The sequence below is a fragment of the Felis catus genome, chromosome E1 (genome assembly GCF_018350175.1).
Source record: "Felis catus isolate Fca126 chromosome E1, F.catus_Fca126_mat1.0, whole genome shotgun sequence".
Taxonomy (NCBI): domain Eukaryota; kingdom Metazoa; phylum Chordata; class Mammalia; order Carnivora; family Felidae; genus Felis; species Felis catus.
In genome coordinates this window covers 38,834,693-38,849,751 of record NC_058381.1, presented here as the reverse complement: position 1 = coordinate 38,849,751, position 15,059 = coordinate 38,834,693, and positions in this window count along the sequence as shown.

Below are 15,059 nucleotides of genomic sequence, written 5' to 3'. Positions count from 1 at the left end.
ACATTTTAAAATACAGGTTTCACTCTCCCTCTGTGTAGATTACCTTTCTGCACCTTATCTACCCTTTACACTACAGTTCAAATATTCCTTCCTTAGTAGTCATCCTACTTACCCAAAGAATTTGGATAGTTCTGTATGACCCATAACACATTGAATGTATTTCTATTATGGCATTCATCATATTATACTGAAATTATTAGTACACTGTTTCACTAATGTAAAAGTTTCTGGAAAACAGAGTTTAAATCTAACTTTAAATCTTTGCTAGGGCTCAGTAAACAATTGTTTTTTTCAGAAGTGCCTTTGAGTTGGAAGAAGTTTGGGAGACACCCAAATTTTATAAGGCTGGCTCAACCTCAGAATTACCAGTTGTCAGTAATAATTTTTTTTGTTTTTTAAAATGTATATTAATTTTTGAGAGAGAGAGGGGAGAACATGAGTTGGGGAGGAGCAGAGAGAGAGGGAGACATAGAATCCAAAGCAGACTCCAGGCTCTGACCTTTCAGCACAGAGCCTGATGTGGGGCTCAAACTCACGAACCATGAGATCACAACTTGAGCCAAAGTTGGACTCAACTCACTGAGCCACCCAGGTGCCCCAAGAATTTTTTTCTGTCCTCTCACAGTCTCAGCAAGGGAGTACTTGTCTATTGGGTTAGATTGAACTAACCCAGAAGCTTGAGGTTCATATTTCATCTGCTGATTTCCTTCACCTCACATTTCTGATTCCCATATGAAGTTCAATACATCAACTGCATATGTCTGCAAAAGGAATTTCCTATTCCAGCAGTTAAAACTGGTGATAGAGATGACTTTGAAATGGGGGCAGTTGCAATAGTCATTATTTGAGCTTGGAGAGATGTGGGAGACTCCACTAACTCTTACTTATTCTTCATAACTCTTCGCTTAAGTACTACTCCCTTCTGATACTTCCTGTATCTCTCCAGGCTGAGTTAGAGACTTCCAAACATAGTGCACCTACCCTTTTAGGGAAGGAAACCCTTTTGGAGAAATGTTAGTTAAGCCACCTGGGTACAAATACGATCCTATGGAGTTGGATGTCTTGGGTAAGGGGGAAAACTACTTTGTAGGAAACAAAATGAGGAATTTATTGATTTTGCTCCTGAGATGTTAGAGAGGGACATTGAAAGGAGAGAGAATGGAGAGACAGGGAAGCACAGGCAAGACAGAGAGAGGCTGAAATTGGGCAAGGTAGTAAAAACTTGTAGATATTACATATGAAAAACATTTAAGAATGGTGATACCAAACGTGTTTCTGGTAAATAGTGAGCTAGATTGTTTGCTCCAGCTCTCCCACAGAAAACAATTTTAAATGTTGGATAAGACAATTTAAAAACATTCATAAAAAGCATCTAATTGTTGACAAGAAACTGATAAGAAACTCAAGCCAAAATAATTAAAAAGGAGACCCAGGGAGATAAGTGAAGTATTAGAACACTAATGTAATTTTTCCTCATATGAAGGGGATTTACAAATCCAGGCAAGCTAGGGCTTTGCTTTGGCCAGCCTTGTAGACTGATGAGTCTAGAAATCAAGGCCAAGGACCCACCCAAGGTAGGGAATCTAATTAAAGGAGATCTTTCCCATATTAACTGGAATTTCAAAGGGCTACATCATTGAGGTAAGACTGAATCATCAGGAAACCCATAACTTTTGCCTCACCTGCAGGGAAGACTCTTGGTATTGGGTTAAGGGGTTAAAGAAAAAAAGAAAGGAAAAAAGTTCTGAAATGTGGCATAGGCTTGTGTTTTCAGATAACTTAGCCTGGATTTACATCATCTGGGTGTTTCAGAGAATCTCAAATTGCAAAGTTAGTTTGTGAGTGTCCAGGATTGGTTGTGTGTCTAGATGCTAGTCAGAATTAAACACACATCTTTCAGGAAGACATCATCTTCATTTCTACAAATAATTTTTTAAGGACAATGAGTTATTCACAACAAACAGTATCAAAGCACACAAGGAAATGACACAAGAATAAGCAGAAACAAAAGCAAAAAGAGGCACAGAAATATATCCTTATTGGAATTACTAGACTAGTTTATAAACATACTTATTACATTTAAAGAAATTTTAAAATGAGCTTGAAAAATCAATAGCAAGAAGAAACTATAAAAAGTCACCTGTCATATTTGTAAAAGGACCAAATATAACTTTTAGAAATGAAAAATTTGATCCTTTGGTGAAGATTTAATGAACAGATAAAAGAATATATTGGACATACCTGAGGAGACAGTGAAATTGAAACCAGAGAAAAATGCTCAAAATATAGAGAGACAAAAGATGGAAAACATGGAGTGAGGTCAATAGACATGGAGGATAGCATGAAAGGTATTAAATATGTTCAATCAGAGTTCCAAAAGAAGGGGAAAATGAGATTAAGAAGACGACAATATTTGAAGAGATGATGGTTGAGAATTTTGCAGAGCTAATGAAAGATACTAAGCCACAGATTCAAGAAGCTCAATGCATAACAGCAAGATCCATAAAAAGAACTCCACATCTAGACAAGTCATAGTAAAATTGCAGAACAACAGCAAAATGTTAAGAGCAACCAGAGAAAAAGATAGCTTACCTTCAAAGGAGTTACAGTTTAACTAAAACTTACTTTAAGGGAAGTCATTTGATGATGAAATTATAACCTCTGTGTGTTGAAATAATTGCCAACCTAAAATTTTATACTTAGCAAAACTATCATTTAAGAACAAAGGTAAATAAAGTTATTTTTTTGACAAAAATTGGGAGAGTTTTCCACCAGTAAGTTCTCATTAAATACTTGCCAAAGAGAAGAGATCCCAGAAGAAAAGTCTAAGATAAAAGAAGTAATGAAGCACAATAATAACAAAAACTAGTAAATATATTGTTAAATCTAAATAAGCAATAATTGTATATAAAAATAATAAAACAATATTAATAGTATCTTTTGGGATTAAGTATCAATAAAATAATATAATAATATATTGAATTTAAAGTGTTCTAAGGGTTATATTTTATCTGGGAAGAAAGAAAAGGTATTGCCTCATTTGGACTTTCATCATTTAGTATACATGCTATAATTTTTATTTTTATTTATTTTTTTTTTCAACGTTTATTTATTTTTGGGACAGAGAGAGACAGAGCATGAACGGGGGAGGGGCAGAGAGAGAGGGAGACACAGAATCGGAAACAGGCTCCAGGCTCTGAGCCATCAGCCCAGAGCCCGACGCGGGGCTCGAACTCACGGACCGCGAGATCGTGACCTGGCTGAAGTCGGACGCTTAACCGACTGCGCCACCCAGGCGCCCCTACATGCTATAATTTTTAAGGTAATCATTAACAAAATAGAAACAAACCAGTTTGGGAAACAAATACAAAAAATGAGTGAAAGAGAAACCTAGAACAGATGAAACAAATAAAAAACCCAAAGGAAAATATGGAATGAAATCCAAATGTATTAGAAACTACATTGAATATACGTGGGCTAAGCGAACCAGTAAAAATGCTAATATTGTCAGAATGGATAAGTTTATCTATTCACTGCTTATGAGACATATCTAAGACATAAGGACATAAAATATTGAAAATAAAAGGATAGAAATATATTGGATATGTAAATACTAACCAAAAGGAAACTGGTGTGGCTATATTAACATTAGGCAAAATAAATTTAAGGCATAAAGAATTATTAGTGGCAAAGAATGTCACTTAAGAATGATAAAAGTTTCAATTTACCAGGAAGATATAACAATTTTGAATTGTTATGTAATAATAATATAGCCTCAAAATACAGAGGACAAATATTGACAGATCAGAAGACAAAATAGTCAAATATACAACCATAGGGAAAATAACACACTCCCCTTAGTAATTAACAGAATAAGCAGCTAAAAGTATCAGTCAGAATATAGACGTTTTGAACATGATCAGCAAACTTAACCTAATGGACATATTTAGAAAGCTGTACTTAACAGCTGTAGAATATATGCCTGAAATATTTATCAACATTGTCCATATGTTGAGCCATAAAATAAGTTTCAACATATTTCAAAAGATTGACATCATACATAGCATCTTCCCTGCCCCCTATACAATCAACCTGGAAATCTAAGAAAACATTACCAAATATCACCAAATTTTAGGGAAGTAAGGCACATATGTGTAAATAACCCATGAGTCAAGCAAAGGAGATATCCTAGTGAAAACTAGAATTTTTTTTTTTGTTTAACAATAAGAAAAATATACATATCAAACTTGTGTGATTAAGCTAAAGCCAGTTTTTAGAGGAACAATAATGTATCATCTTAATTATTCATGTTAGAAAAGAAGAAAGACCAAAAGAAAAAAATTCAGAGTTAAGTACCTATATCAAGAAGCTAGGGAAAAAAGCTGGCAAAATAAGTCCAAACAAATAAAAGGAAAGAAAATAAAGACAGGCCACAAGTTAATAAAATAGGAAACAAATAATAAAAAGGTTCAATAAAGACAGACATCAGATCTTTGAAATGACTAATAAAGTAGACATTCCTCTGACAAGAATGAAAAAAAAAAAGTGAGCAAATAAAGTGGACAGTCCTACAGATGTTATTATAGATAGGCATTAAAAAGAGAATATAAGGAACAATGTTATACCAATAAATTTGAGATTTTAGATGAAATGGGCACTATCCTAGAAAAGTATAATTTGCTAATGCTAAACCAAGAAGAAACAGAAAATATGAAAAATCCTATAATCACAAAGCATATTATAGTAGTAAAATATCTTCCCACAAAGAAAATTCCAAGCCTAATGGTTTCTCCAGTAAATTCAATTAAGCATTCTAGAATAAATAATTCCAATCTTATACAAACTCAGGAAACAGAAAAAGAGGAAGCACTTTCTAACTCATTTATAATGCTAGTAAAATCTAACAAGAACAGGAGAAAGAAAAATGCTGGCCAGTTTTACCCATGAACTTACATGAAAAAATAAGAAAATATATTAGCAAACCAATCCAGCAATGAAGAAAAGATAATACATTAGGGCAAAGTTAGATTTATCTAGGATTTCAAGGTTGGTTTAACATTGAAAAATTAATTTATGTAATTCATGACATTAACAGTTTAAGAAAAAAAATAACATGATCATCATAATGGATACAGAAAATGTACTTGATAAAATTCAATTTCCATTCATGATAAAAATTCCTAGAAAACTAGGAATAGAAGGGAATTTCTTTAATCTGATAACCATATTATAAAACATCAGCAGTAAATATCATACTTAATGGTGAAATGTTATAAGCTTTCTTTCTGAGATGAGAAACAAAATAAGGATGCCTACTATCATTGTGTCTGACACTGTATAGAAGGTGTAAGTAAAAAAACAAAAACAGAAACAAACAAATATATATATAAGGATTAAAAAAAGAAAATAACATTACTTGCAGGTGATCTAATGTGTTTATAGAAAACCCAAAAGAGTCTACAGATAAATTGTTAAAGTGAATAAGATAATTTAGCAATTTGCTAAAATCAATATACATATAAACCAATCATATTCTTATATACATCAACAGAAAATGAAATTTGGAAAATACTCATTGTAATAGCACCCAAAATATGAAATACCTAGGAATCTATCTAACAAAAGGTCTGGAAATGTTCTAACACATTAAGTTATACAATCTTATTGAGAGACCTGAGAAGACTTAATTAAAAGAAGAGATACTATGTTGAAGAATGATTACAAGAAACAGTACTGTGAAAATGTCAATTCTTCCCAAATTAATTTCTGGATACAATAAAATTCTAACAAAATTTCAACAGTTCTGTGTGTGTGTGTGTATAACTTAAGCTGATTCTAAAATTTATACAGAAGTGCAAAAGGGCAAAAATAGCTATGATTCTCTTGAAGAATGAGGTGAAAAAATCTGCTCTACCAGATTGTCAAGATGGATTATAAAAACTATAATATTTTAGTGCAGCATTAGAGCAGGGATAGACAAATAGAAAAACAAAAGAGACTGCTCAGATATAGATTCTCATGTGTAAATGGACACTTCATATATGAGAGAAGTATCATTGCAGATTAGTGGGGAAAGGCTAGACTTTTCAACAAATTGTGCAGGACAACTGAGTGACCACATGGATAAAAAATGAAATTTGATCCCTACCACACAGCATATGTAAGAATTAATTCCAGGTGGATTTTAGATCTAAATGTGAAAGGTAAAATTATATTAACATTAAAAACTTACGTTCATCAAAAGGTATCATAAAGAGGCGAAAACACAAACAATAGAGTGGGAGAAGATATTTAAAACATATGTAACTTACAAAGCAAAGTATCCAGTATAGGGAGCTTGTATAAATCAATTAAAAAAGATGACCCAACAGAAAAATAGATAAAAGTCTTCTATAGAACTTTTTAAAAGAGAAAATCCTAATGGATATGTTTGGTACTATCTACAATGTATCCCTCACAGGAATGTATCCTTCACAGATAAGCGGGGGAGGGATTACTGTATACCTATGTAATGGAATACTATACAGCAATGGATATAAATGAACTAATGATACATGAAATTAACCTTTAGAAAGAATCAAGGCATAAAAGAATATATTTAATATGATTCTCTCTACATAATGTTCAAAAATAGGGAAACTATATTGTTTAGGAGTCTACACTTTGGTGGTAAAACTCCAAGAAAAGGAAGAGAATTATTATTACAGAGCATTCTCTTTATTTATTTATTTTTTTTAAAGTAAGCTCCACACCCAGCATGGAGCCCAGTGTGGGGTCTGAACTCATGATCCTGAGATACAGACCTCAGCCAAGATCCAGACACTTAACCAACTGAGCCACGCAGGCACCCTTTTAATCATCCTCTTTGAAGGAGGGATATGATCAGGGAGGGGTGCATGGGAAAAGGGTGGGTTTCTAGGATGCTACTTGTATTATATTTCTCCACTTAGGTGGTGGGTAGCTCAGATGTTTATTTGACAATTATTTGTTAAGCTATACTTTTGTCTGTAATACATTTTTCTGTATGCACGTTATAATTCACAATAAAAGTGGTAGAAAAAAGAAAGAATGGTGATGTTTACTATTCCACTTGAAGCTTTTTGCATCTGTTGTGGCCCTGTAAACCCTTCCTCATCTGCCTTCTGAAATCTTCCCTAAAGTCTACCACTGAAATATTCAAGGGACAGAGGGTCCTAAGCTGCCATCTAGGTCACAATAGCACTTAAACAGTACTGTACTAACCTATCTCAGACGCTAGTCTGTGCCCTCCTTGGTGACAGAGACTGAGACTACTGAGCATAATACTAGTAGTAAATAAAAGCTTATTGACTGAAGTATACAAATTATGGTGAAAGCCATGGATTCCTAGCTGTATAGAATCACCTCTTTATCTATATGTCCCACAATCTAATACAGAGCTTTGAAATTGTTGATTTATGGTTTACAAAGTTCTTTCTTATATATTATATGACTACATAAAGTTATACTGTAAGAGAGGTTGAAACTGGTATTAGTTGAGATGAGAAAATGGTCTGTGCCAAAGATATACTAGAAAATGATGGCGCCAGGACTAGAATCAGAAAGCCAGGGTCTTTCCACTCATAGACTGCAGACTTTCCTCACTTGTTTCCTGTCAATCAGGACAGACATATTTTGGGAGATGCTTTAAAGACCATTGAATTTTGGGCTGAGCACTGGGTGTTGTATGGAAACCAATTTGACAATTACTTTCATATATTAAAAAAAATAAATAAAGACCACTGAATATTAGACTCTAAGAGAGCTGGGTCAGAAGGAAAGGAGAGGCACACACACGCATCTTTATCCTCAATTTAGTCTTCTTCTGCATTTTAAAATTTGGCTGACTTCCTTCTATGTGAGCCACATTCTAGAAAACTTCCACAGAAATGATGGAGGGCCCAGGAGCCTGTTCAGTCAAAAGCTGTGTGATCTATGTCTGCAAGAAATGGACTTCAAGCTAAAATTTGGACTGAAGTGTACTTCCTCTACCCTCTGAGTTGTTGTGCAACCTTTTCTAATCAGTGGTTGGTGGTTTAAACCACTTCTTTCTCTTTTTTGCTTCCTGTTTCCTTATCTTTTTTGTTTTCCAAACACCTTCATTGCTCTCTATTTGTTTCTGGATTCAGATACCAGATGATCAATGTGTTACCCTGGGATGATCCAAAGTGATAGCATAGTATCTGTTTATCCAAACACTGCCTCAAATTTCTAGCAGTCTTCATAATAAACGCTGACACTCTGGAACGATACTTTGGCACCAATCATGTTTCTGCAACCTCAGGAGCTTTCAGACCTACATAAATCATTATTGTGCCATAGCTGTCTGAATTTATATTACTTCCTAACAGCTACAATTTGTTCTTTCTTGGCTACTTAATTTTCAATTCTGAAAATGGGTTACTGGTGAAATGATAAGCCTGCTATGGTAAGAAAATAATTTCTACTCTAGGTCACTGACACCTGCACAAACCTGGCAATCTTGTGTTTTTACCCATTATTGTAACTTAAAAATTATTTTTCTTGAGATCAAGTTTTGTTTTTGACTAAAACTATTCTACTCATAGAGCTAAAGGTAATCATACTAATCTGTCAATTTATCTACTGACATTCTTCCTTCCGAGGGACTGACAAGCTTATGAAACTGAACGTGGAAGGCAAGAAGGGCCCTGAGAAACATTTATCACATGCATGGGCTGTGGGGTAAGGAAAGCTTGCCAAAGGTGAACACAGTTAAGATGCAATATGTCAACAATCTAAAGTGTAAAAAGACACTGGAGGATGAAAAACAATATGTAAAAGGAGAAAATAGTTTCTGGGCTTAGGAAAAAAATTCACAAATTTAAGAGCAGGGCCTACATGCTGTGAGATTATCTAAAGAGCAGGGGAAGGAAAGTGAAGTCACAACTCACATCATCAGAAAGCAGCAGGTGGCAATCTTATGTACTCAGCACCATTGCTAGTTATCCCTTTAACCTGTACTGTTAGTTTTCCCTCACTGGGGTTGGTTAAAATTTGTATTTTGTTTATATCTTATTTGCATAATGGGCACTTTTATTAAACTTTTATATGAAGAGCTCATATAAAATGTTAGGAATAGTTATTACCTGTTAAGCTAAAACTTCCTATGAAAAATGGAACATCTAATTATTAAGAGCCTAGATGCTGGAGACTTCCAATGCCAACTCTACCACTTACTAGCTGTGTGACTTTGGGCAAATTACTTAACAATTATGTCCCTCTGTTTGCTCTCTATAAGATGTGAATAATGAGTATGTACCTACTATTATGAGCATGAGGACTACTGAATAAATACATCAAAAACATTTAGAATAGTACCTGGTACACAGTGCTATACATGTGTCAGCTATCATTTGGGAGCAGATGGAGCTTTTCCCTTTGAATCCCCCCTAGGCATCTATCTCTCTAGGATGGTCCCGGTGATAGTTCTGTTTTCAAGGAGACATTTAATTCTTGAGGGGACAGAAGTTTCCCCTTAGAATTCAATCATTCAAATGTTCATATTCTGTTTCTCACTTTTATAAAATTCTGTTTAAAAATGGGACAATGCTACTGTAAATAAAAAAGAATAATGCAGTAGTCTATCTCAGGGCAACATTATATTCATTAATATGTGTTAATGCTGACAGAGTAAAGCTGTCCAAACGGCAGAGATTTGACCTTACTGGAATAGACACAAATTCTGGGTGTGGATTTGCCTTCTGTGCTCATAATGCTTCTGCCAGCACCAGTGGACTCATAGGATGCCTTATCTACCATCATGACATTCCACACAGCATTGTGTCTGATCAAGGAACTCACTTCAAAGCAAAAGAAGTGAAGCAGTGGGCTCATAACCATGGAATTAAATGATCTTACCACATGCCCCATCACCCAGAAGCAACTGAAAGAAAAATGGCTTACAAAAATCTCAGTTACAGTGTCCTTTGGGAGACAATACCCTGAAATGAAGGGGTTCTGTTTCACAGGATGCAGTATATGCTTTGAATCAGAGACCAATATATAGTGCTGTCTCCCTCATAGCCAGAATAGTTCAGAAATCAGAGGTGCAAATAGGAGTGGGAAATTATACATAATAACCCACTTGCAGAATTTTTGCTTCCTATACTGGCAACTTTGAGCTCTACTGGTTTGGAGATCTTTGCCCTCAAATGTGGGATGCTTCCACCAGGAAACAATGGCTCTTGCCTGAATTGGAAGATTAGACTGCCACCTGGACATTTAAGCTCCATATGCTATGGCCAGAAAAAAGGGAGGTGGGATATTAACCTACTGGATGGAGTGATGATCCTGATTACTAAGGGATAACTGTGTTGCTACAAAATGTTGGCAAGAAGGAGTGTTTCTGGAACCCAGGAGATTTTCTGGGGTGTCTCTTAGTTCATCCTTGCCTAATAATAAAAGTTAATGGAAAACTACATAGCAACAACAACAATAAAAAAGGGCAGAATATGAGGACCCATACCCCTTGGGAATGAAGGTTTTGGTTATTCTACAAGATAAAGAACCAGAGCAACTGTCTGGCTGAGGGCAAGAAAAATAAGGAATGAGTAGTTGAAGAAGGAATACATGGGTATCAATTACAACCTCAGGACCAATTATAGAAACCAAGTAGCTTTGCATATTTTCTATTTGCTTGCTATATTCATATGTTTATTTTGTTTTATTTTATTTATTTATTCATTTATTTATTGCATGCACAAGTGGGGGAGGGGCAGAAGGAAACAGAGAATCTCAAGCAGGCTTCATGCCCAGCTCCATGAACTTGGGATCATGACCTGAGCTAAAATCAAGAATCTGATGCTCAACGGACTGAGCCACCCAGTGCCCCCATATGTTTATTTATTCACTTAAAAAATTTTAAGTTTATTTTGAGAGACAGAGAAAGAGAGAGAGAATGAGTGGGTGATGGGCAGAGAGAGAGAGAGAGAGAGAGAGAGAGAGAATCCTAAGCAGCCCCCACACCCAGCATGAAGCCTGAAGCCTGATGTGGGGCTTGATCCAATGACCCTGAGATCATGACCTAAGCTGAAATCAAGAGTTGGATGCCTAACTGACTGAGCCACCCAGGTGCCCCCCCCATATATTTATTTTAATTTGCTACCCATTTTCTCACTTTTTATGATTTTTAGTTTATATTCAAGTTGTTGGAAGTTAATTTTACAATTTAGTTCTTAGGAAACTGAATGGTTCTGTGAATGAATTTGGGGAATAATTAATATAGCTAGGAATAAAAACAATGACTACTGGGACTATGTGTCTCTATGTTTTTAGGAAATGGTGGATACTTGTAGGATGGATAGCTGTATCTCCTCAGGTAGAAATATAAGCTGTCAATGCACAAGAGTTCAAACACGTGTACAAAGGTGCATATGGAGGGGTGCCTGGGTGGCTCTGTCGGTTGAGCGTCTGACTTCGGCTCAGGTCGTGATCTCATGGCTCATGAGTTCGAGCCCTGTGTTAGGCTCTGTGCTGACAGCTCAGAGCCTGATGCCTGCTTCATATTCTGGGTCTCCCTCTCTCTCTCTGCCCTCTCCCACTCATGCTGTCTCTCTCTGTCTCTCAAAAATAAATAAACATTAAAAAAATTAATCAAAGGTGCATATGGAAGCTGACTAGCTAAAGGGTTGCATCATGCCAGTTATTATTTATTGCCTCTCAGCTCCAAATATATCCTTTTTGTCTGCTTTGTGAAAATGGATCTGGGCCTTGTAAATGTTTTCCTTCACCAGCTGGCACAGTGTTAAATTTTGTCAGAAGATGATGTTGGAGTGACACTGCAGGAGGAAAGGAACTTACTTTCTGGTTCTGGATTATTGCCTTGTCAGGCTCCTGTAGTATGTGTAATATTTCAGTGTCCATATGCCACAGTGCATGGTGGCCAGCAGCTTTGCCAACAACCTCTCCTCCTTGTGTGATTTTGTAGACTGAGAAATTTCCCCATGAACAGTTTTTCCTTGGCACCCTAGAGGGTGGATCTCTGGAAAGTTACAGAGAGTGAATTTCCAGCATTGGTGACATCTACTATTCGGTGACCCATGGTTGTGACCTCTTCAATAAGGTCTGGATGTCTGCTCTGGGAGATGGTAGCTCTTTCTTGGAGACTCCATCTCAGTCCTAGTGGCAGTAGCTGCTCTTTATATCTGCTATTCCTATATTCTTAGTGTTATTTTTATATCTTACTAGCCAATTCCTTGCTATTCTAATCCTCCGTTATAGTAGTACTTCTTTATATTAAACTTTTCCTGTTCAAATCACTTTGTGTTTTCTGACTCCTAAGAGGGTCCTGACTGGCTCACATGTCTACAATGTTAATACTGATACTAAACAATACTATTATTAAAATCATATAATGATATTACAAGAAAGGAAAACTACAGACCAACATCTCATAAAAATAAAAGCAAGAATCCTCAACAGGATATTAGCAAATCAAATCCAACAACGTATAAAAATGGTTATACACCATGACCCAACGGGATTTATTCTAAATATACTAGGATGGTTCAACATTTGAAAATCAATTAATGTAATCCATCTCATTAACAAGCTAAAGAAGAAAAAATCATATTATCACATCAGTAAATGCAGAAAAAGCATTTGGTAAAATCTAATACCCATTCATGATAAAAAAAAAAAAACTCTCAGCAAACTAGGAATGGAGTAGAAATTCCTCAACTTCATAAAGAACATCTACTAAAAAAAACTATAGCTAACATCATACTTACTGGTGAGAAACTGGATGCTTTCTCTCTAAGATCTGGAACAAGGCAAGGATATCCCCTCATCACTCCTATTCAATATCATACTGGAAGTTCTAGTTAATGCAATAAGACAAGAAATGAAAGATATACTGATTGGTAATGAAGAAACCAAACTGTCTTTGTTCACAGATAACATGAATGTTTATGTAGAAAATCCCAAAGAATCAACAAAAAACGTCTTGGAATTTATAAGTAATTACAGTAAGATCACAGGATATAAAGTTAATATACAAAAGCCAATTGCCTTCCTAAATACCAGCAATGAACATCTGGAATTTGAAATAAAAAAGTTTTGCACCAAAAACTTTAAATATTTAGACATAGAAATCTAAGAAAGTATGTACAGGATCTATGTGAGGAGAACTACAAAACTCTGATTAAATAAATCAAAGAAGACCTAACTAAATAGAGAGCTATCACATGATCCTGGATAGGAAGACTCAGTATTTTTAAGATGTCAATTTTCCCCTAGTCAGCCTATGGATTTAATGCAATTCCAACCAAATGCCCAGCAAGTCATCTGGGGGTTTTCAACAAACTCATTCGAAAGTTTATATGGAAAGCCAAAGATCCAGAATAACACAATACTAAAGAAGAACAAAGAGGACTAATACTAACCAAATTTAAGATGTACTATACAGCAATCAAGAAACATGGTATTGATGAAAGGATAGGCAAATCGATAAATGGAGAATAGAGAACCCAGACACAGACCCACACAAATGTAGTCAAGCGATCATTGGCAAAGGAGCAAAGATAATTCAATGGAGGAAGGATAGTGTTTTCAACCAATGATGCTGGAACTGGACATCCATATGCAAATAAATAAAAATAATAAATAAATCTGGACACAAAACTTATCCTCTTCACAAAATTAATTAATTTTAGGCCTAAATGCAAAACATGAAACTATATACTTTCTAGAATATAACGAAAAAAATCTAGATGACTTTGGGTTTGGTGACGAGTTTTGGGGTATGATGCTAAAAGCATGATCCATGAAAGAAAACTGCTAAGTTGGACTTTACTAAAATTAAAAACTTCTGCTTAATGAAAGACACTGTTAAAAGAATGAAGGGAAAGAATGGGAGAAAATATGTTCAAAACATGTAAGGAACTTGTAGCTAAAATATACAAAGAACTCTTAGAACTCAGCAATAAGAGAATAAAACAATCCAACAAAAAATGAACAAAGATCTGGACACTTAATCAAAGAAGATACACAAATAATTATATGAAAAGATGCTCAGCATCAGATGTCATTAGAAAATTTCAAATTAAAACAACAATGAAATACCACTATATACCTCAGAATGTCCAAAATCCAAAAAACTGAAAATACCAAAAGCTGGTGAGGATGAGAAGCAAGAAGAACACATTAATTGCTGGTGAGAACACAAAAATGGTAAACGAATTTGGGAGATGATTTGTCAGTTTCTTACAAAACTAAACATATTCTTACCATACAACCCAGCAATCACACTTCTAGGTATTTATGCAATTGAGTTGAAAACTTATGTCCACATAAAAACATGCACACAAATGTTTACAGCAGCTTTATTCATAATCACCCAAAACTAGAAGCAACCAAGATGTCCTTTATAAATCCATACAATGGGATATTACTCAGCAATAAAAAATGATCTATCAAGTCACAAAGAGACATGGAGGAATCTTAAATGCATATTACTAAGTGAAAGAAACAAGCCTGAAAAGTCTACACACTATATAATTCCAAGTACATGACATTTGGGCAAAGGCAAAATTATAGAGATAATAAAAAAATCAGTGGTGTCAAGGGTTGTGGAGCAAGAGGGAGAGATGAATAGGTAAAGCACACAGGATTTTTAGGGTGGTGAAAACTATTCTGTATGAAACTGTAATGGTAAACACAAGGCATTATGCATTCATCAAACCCCACAGAACTGTATAATACAAAGAATGAACCTTAAACTATGAACTATAGTTAATAATAATGTATCAACATTAGTTCATTAATGTAACAAATGTATCACACTAACACAGGAGGTTAATAATAGAGGAAACCAGAAAGGGGTGATGGCATGAGCTGGAGTGGGTATGTGGAACTCTAATATCTCAGTTATTCTATAAATCTAAAACTGTATTTTTAAAAAGTCTTAATTATTTTAAAAACTAAAAGCAAAGGGACCAAAATAAATAACTTTTTTGGTTCTAATTACAACGGTAAAATATAGGCCTTTATATCATATCAGAGTGATTTCAAACAAATTAATA